The sequence below is a fragment of the Leuciscus leuciscus genome (assembly GCF_965113295.1).
Source record: "Leuciscus leuciscus genome assembly, chromosome: 10".
Taxonomy (NCBI): Eukaryota; Metazoa; Chordata; class Actinopteri; order Cypriniformes; family Leuciscidae; genus Leuciscus; species Leuciscus leuciscus.
The window spans coordinates 25,194,377-25,201,083 of NC_138734.1; positions in this window are offsets into that span (position 1 = coordinate 25,194,377).

The following is a 6,707-nucleotide window of genomic DNA, read 5'->3' on the forward strand; positions in this document are numbered from 1 at the left end:
GTAGGACATTTGCAATTACTTGATTTAATGTTTGAACTAAAAAGGGTTTAAAATGGGGTTCCATGTGGCATCTTTTTTTAAGGCTCGATGTCTGTCACAGTTCAGTGTTCATTTGCATGCTGGGATACTCAGGCGTTTTTGACATTTGGGTAAATTAAATAAAAATAGAACGCTGGTGCTGAGCAGTAACTAATATGTTTATTCGCCCCTGACTGTGGTCTGAATGGACATCTGTAGTCAGTTTTCATGTCTGATTAACTGGATCAGATGCTTAAGATTCAGTGACACCAATGCCACAGTTTTAGACAGACAAGCCTGCCTAAAAACACCACTGTTAATGGTGATCAGTATATATTGTGCTTTTTAGCATAATTTGTTTTGAACAATTGAACAGCAAACCTGTTCACGGTGATAAAGTGGTTGCTATGGCATTCTAATGTTTTTTTTTTAAGGCATTTCTTGGTGGTTGCTTACTGGCCCAATCAAAAGAGCCAGCTCCCAAATTCTGGTCTCTAAATCTGGATTGGGTCTCCACTGAAATAAACTAATTTCATTATTTTCAGTGCAAGCACACCTCTTTCGATCATGTCTGCCTGCTAATCGCTGATTGGCTAAAAGTGCGTGGTCATTGGCAGCGTCAACACCATCGCCAGCTGACTCTGATACTCGCTATGTTACTTTATTTGCCTAATTGCTTTAGTGAATATGGTGCTGATTATAAATGTAACCATGGCTGCAACTCTGTTGATTTTGCGAACTCAAATACAGCAGTAAGCATGGCCTCATATCTCTCTTTGCCTTTCTGTTCAGTTAAAGGTTAGTCTTATTAGCTACCTTGACTTTTCGCTCTTTTTTTCAACTATAGCAAGCACACACAATCACTACTGATGCCGATGAGGTTTTAGTGTATTTATCTTTGTATCATAAATCAAAGTATAGAAGGGGACGAATTTAATGGAAGCTTGTTTCCGCCACTGAATAAAACAACTTTTTATCTCACAATTCTAACTTTATTTTACCTTACAATTGTGAGATATAAACTTGCATTCACAAGTTATAAAGTCAGAATTGTGAGATATATGCTACCAATAATGAGTTATAAAATCAGAATATCTGGATATAAACTATTCAGAGTTTATGTCGCAATTCTGAGGGGAAAAATCATTAAAGGGGATCCTGTTGAGTCATGATGGTGATGTTGAATTTTTAATGATTACAAAGGTACAAGTGCAAATTTTCTGAAATTATTAACGCAGTCACTCACACATCATTAAACATTTAACATGATATCAAGAGCACTAATATGTTCTAGCAAGTTCACATATCAGCTCATATTGTGCTGTTCTGCTTTGTAGCTGAAACATTTGTTAGTTTGTTTGGTTTAAAATGAGTTTCTAAAATGAGTTTCTCTGAATCTTAGGCCCTGTTAACACCTGGTATTAAGATTTTTGGTCGATCAGATCACTAGTAGATAAGGGAGACACATTTCCGTTTACACCCGGTGTTTAAATACATCTCTTTTGTCCACTTTCAACCCCTTTCTGATCTCTTTGAGGGGAGGGTCTCGTTGTGCTTGGTACGTTTTTCGTCTTCAAACCAAACTTGGGTCTTCAGCCGACAAAGTTTAAATTCCGTCTGGCTTGCACGCATCCCATAATGTTTACACATTAAGTCAGTAGGCGGAGAGTAGGCAGACAGTGGGTGGTCGTTTGTGGCTGTTCGACAACAAGTGCGTCTACACTATGAAAGCAATCCGGTTGAATACATTTTTCGACTACCTCTGGAAGTTGTCGAAAGTGGACAAGCTCAAAATGTAGACCCTGTTTACACCTATATTTAGTGTAGTCCACTTGAGATTCAACTAAACCGCATCGTAATACCAGGTGTAAACAGGGTCATAGTTGTAGATTGGGGACATGTGGAGAAAAGATGCAGTATAATTAAATACATAAAAAAAAAATTTAAAAATAAAAATAAAAAAACACAAAACAAAACAACCTTCTGATCATAGAGCAAAGACTGATCAAGGTGATGGAATTTGATCAAAGAAAAGGTCCTCCTCTTCCTCCTAACTGAAGACCAAAGCAGCCCTCCCTTGACTGTTTGCTCAAATCCGCCCCAAACCAAACCCATCCTACCTCTCCATCTCTGAGCCTCAGAGGCCTGCTGATGAAAGACTAACATAAGCAGATTGATATTGAGTTAGAGGACCAGTCATGATAAGCTTTCATCAATGTAGGGTAGAAGAGCCGGTGATGATAGCACACGGAGAAGAGAAAAAAATGGGAGAGATTAGACAAAGGACAGAGACCCCATTATTTTAAAGGGGTCATGGCATGGATTGTTTTAATTTTATGTTTCTTGAGGTTTACTTAATGTTATAATAAAGGAAACAGTATCAACACTCAATATTTCACTTGAGTGTATGTTTTGAAAACATTATCCATATAAGACCGTCATTTATAAAGCATTATGAAATAATTTACTTAGGTTTGTGATGCAGGTGCGGTCAGATCTAAAACAGTTGGCTGCCTTACCTGTCAACAAAAGTTTTTTTTTTTGTGAACTCTCCATTACAATGTCCCTCGCTGACAAAACAAAATGCTCCGAACAAACATATAATCCTCCAACACGATACAGAATCAGTATTTACAGAGACGCAAACGAGTGGTTTCATCTGCGAATGTTATTTCACTCTTCCATTTGTCCTGTTGTTAACAGACTCAAGTGCATGGATTATGTCAGCAGCTGAACATGCATCTATATACTTTATCCAGCAGTGGTGTAGGCAGCATTAAATTTTTTGCCGTGCCTGGGCAAAAGTGATCAGGCATTTTCATGTAGGGTCCTTCACTTTCATATACATAAGGAATATATAGCCAAAACCAATCTTACATACTCAATATTCAGGTAATTTCAATAATGTTTTCCTTAGTTTTTAATCGAAAACAAACCGCAGTAGAACACTTGCACAGTACAGAAAAAGTACCAAGACTTCGTCATAAACATGTTTGAAACTCCGTAGGGAAAAAGCATGTCCAATGTCAACATAACCACAATTTATTCACTATTGGCCCAAGCACCAAATATTGTTGCAGATTACAATACTCAAACTATAAAGTAAGAATAAAGCTGTGTTCTAAAAACAAGAAAGAATCTCTCACGTCTGTTCAATCCCGAATACAAAACACAGATGTAAACATTTATCACTTGTGAATTAAGTAATACAACACTACCAAACAACAGCACCTAGAATAGCTATGTCACAGGTTGTTGAAGCAGACGAGGAAGTAGGATCCATTTGCAGCATTCCTTTATTACACAAACTCAGACTACACAAACGTAAACTCAGACTACACAAACGTAAACTCAGACTACACAAACGTAAACTCAGACTACACAAACGTAAACTCAGACTACACAAACGTAAACTCAGACTACACAAACGTAAACTCAGACTACACAAACGTAAACTCGAATGCAAAAAAGAAATGCGCAGGAACCAAACAACCAACAAACAAACATTAAGGATTGACAAAGACTGAACTAGACACACAGGCTTAAATACAAGGGCAAACAAGCTAAACAAGATAACAAGCGGGTGTGGCTAATAGGAAGCACCTGGGAAGACTAATAAACATAACTGGGAGCTGCTAAACATGAAACAAGACAGAAACACAGACTAGACTTATGACGAGCTACAACCCATCCACATACAAAATAACAAACAAAAAAAATCAGATTTTCAAAATTGCTTACCTGTTACAGAATAACCAGAGACTCCTGGGCTTGGAATTGAAGTGTTGCCCGTTACCTACGGACTGATGGATGGGATCTCTTTTATAATGAATGCAACTATAATTTATGTTTGTTTTATACTTTATTTATTTATTATAGTATTTATATATTTTTATTTATATATTTATTTATTCATTTTCTTTTCTGAATACTGTTAAATTATATAAATTAAATTATGTTTATAGTGTTTAATGTTTGTAAACGTTTTGTTTTATTTACTGGTTATTTTATATTATTTCTATATGTAATAATAAAATGTGAATTGCACACTGATGAACAATAAAATTGACCCAGTGCGACTTTTCTGGAAATGTTTTTGTAAATAAAATTAAATAAGATCAAAATAACTGAATGTCCATTACATTGTTGATTATTTTTTTTATTCTTATGGATGTTAAGTGTTGTTGATGTTGCATATTTATTTGTGCTTGCTCATTTCCCCAATTTTTACATTTTGATTAATTTGGCTGCATGTCATCTAATCTTTGTCATCAAAATAATCTTTGAGAAATTGAGTAGTTAATAAAAATATTTTAGCAAATTTCAAATTTAATTATTTTAAAGTTTTAGTGTGTTATGTTTCATTCATTTCATTCATTTCATTTAGAATAAATTATTTGTTAATTTTAATAGTTTAGAATGATAAAATCAGCCATTTATCAGTTATTGGCCATGACATAATTTTAATATTAGAGCATCACTAATGCATTCCTACATGTGATGAAGACTCAAGTCATATCAATAGCTTAATAATTTGTATGTACATTTATTCATTTAGAAGATGCTTTGATCTAAAGTGTCTTAATGAGAAACATAAGCAATACAAGCTGATTTACTTAAGACAAAGCAGGTTGATTTTTGGGGGCCGCCATGAGATCGCATGACCATCTGAATACTATAGTAGGATACTACATTGTAGTAATGGATTGAAATCGAAATGGAAGTGAAATTACACCGGAAAGGATGCTTTAAAGGAACATGGTAGATTTGATTAGAATGGAAGGTAAATTGAAGAAACCCTATTGAGGTTAAAAGCATTGTACTTGAATCTTAATCTCTAATGCTAATTTTGTACATTTTTTGTTTAAATTAATGACTGCTAGGCATTTGACTCGTGACGTGAGCATTGAGATCCATGATGCTCAAAGCTGCGCTGGTGTGGAGGATGCGTGAGAAGTGATTTGTCTTTGGGTTGAAATCCTCCAGCTGATTAATGAGCCATATTCCTCTTTCTACTTCTTCAGGTAATCATGCTAAGAGCTCAGGAAAACTGCAGGGAGTCAATAGACATTTTCCGCCTGCTATATCTAGCCTTAAAAGCAGGAAGGGGAGATCCCTCCCCCACAACTAATCTTTTCACTTCCTTCCTCCTGCAAAGTCTTGAAAGTGCAGTGACAGGCACAAAGTCAGTCAGAAAGAACACCTAGCACTTGCTCTTCAGACTTCAATACATCATGTTTCACAAAGACATGCAAAGACATTGATGCGGGTGGAATTAGTGCTTCAGGCGGCTATAAATACCTTAAAGTTAACTTAAAGGATCGTGAAGGCACACTCTATCTCTGTGCCTCACGTTTCCCTTCGAATGCAATGATATAGTCTTTTCAGGCTTGACTGCAAGGCTAATGGTGTGGAGATATTTTTCTCTCGGAATTGGATCTTATTGTGGACTGAAGCACTCACTCAAAATCTTATCTCGGCTGAAGCGCTGATTCATACGTTTTGCTGACTCCGCGGGTCAGGGCCACACTGTCCGTCAACAAAACCGTACAGCCTATGCAAAAGACTGAACTAAACCAGTTAACATTGTGAAGTGCAAAGAGACAGCATGATGTAATTGCATTAGTTTCAGATAAGATAAGATTTGGGGGGGGGGAAATCATGCATCCTGGGAAAGAAGAGGGGCGATGCATGAATATGTACGATTTAGCAAAAATCGTACTAATTCATACGAGTGAGGTCGTATGAATTCGTACAAATTAGCCACCTCGTAAAATTCGTGTGAGAGTTATGCCCTGTCCCAAATGGAACCCTAAGCACTCGCGGTCTTCCTCTGAGTCCGCACTTTCGTGAAGTAATGCCGCTTTGACTGTCGGGAAGAAGTCTGCTGCGGAGTCCGCATCAGCGCGGGCTCGGCAAAAGTGCGCATCAAGGGCGCAAATCGACCACATGGGGGCGCTCGCGGGCACCCTTCTGAGACCTAAAAATGAGAAATGGGACACACTACGGTCTCACGGACTTAACGGACACGCGCACGCGCACGCGGCGGCCATTGTAAGTCCACAAGACCGAAAGTGCACATGAAGTGTGCCATTTGGGACAGGGCCTTAGTTGACATGTAGTTGAAAATTTACTTATAGTTTGTAGAATGTCTAAAGTGGACTATCGAAATAAAGTGTAACCTAAAACTTTGTATCAATCTGAATATCTATCTATCTAAAATGTCATAAAATATATTTATTTTTTATTTATGTTACATGCATGATCTGTGTTTTCATCCATTGTGTTTTTGGTTTTGCCCTGTGACCTAGTTTTCCTGAGTTGTCTGATTTGTTATTATATTCACCTGTGTCCTATTAATCATCTCATTAGCTCCCTCATTTGTTCTAATATGTATACTCCCTGTTTCTTTCCCTGTCTGTTTAAACGTCAAATGTTAGTGCTGTATTTGCCTTTCTCCTGGGTTTCCCTTCTGTGGATTTATTAAAGACTGTGTTTTGGAATTCTCCTTTATCGTGCACTCCTTATTAATTATGTTACATGGCAATTTAGGCTACTTGTTTAACTTTTTCTGGAAATATTCATTTAGTTATGGTGCTATGTGTAAGTTTAGAAATTTCTTAAATATTTGTAATTATAACATTGGAAATACAGTGGGAAAAAAGTAGGGGAGAGCGGGGCACAAAGTA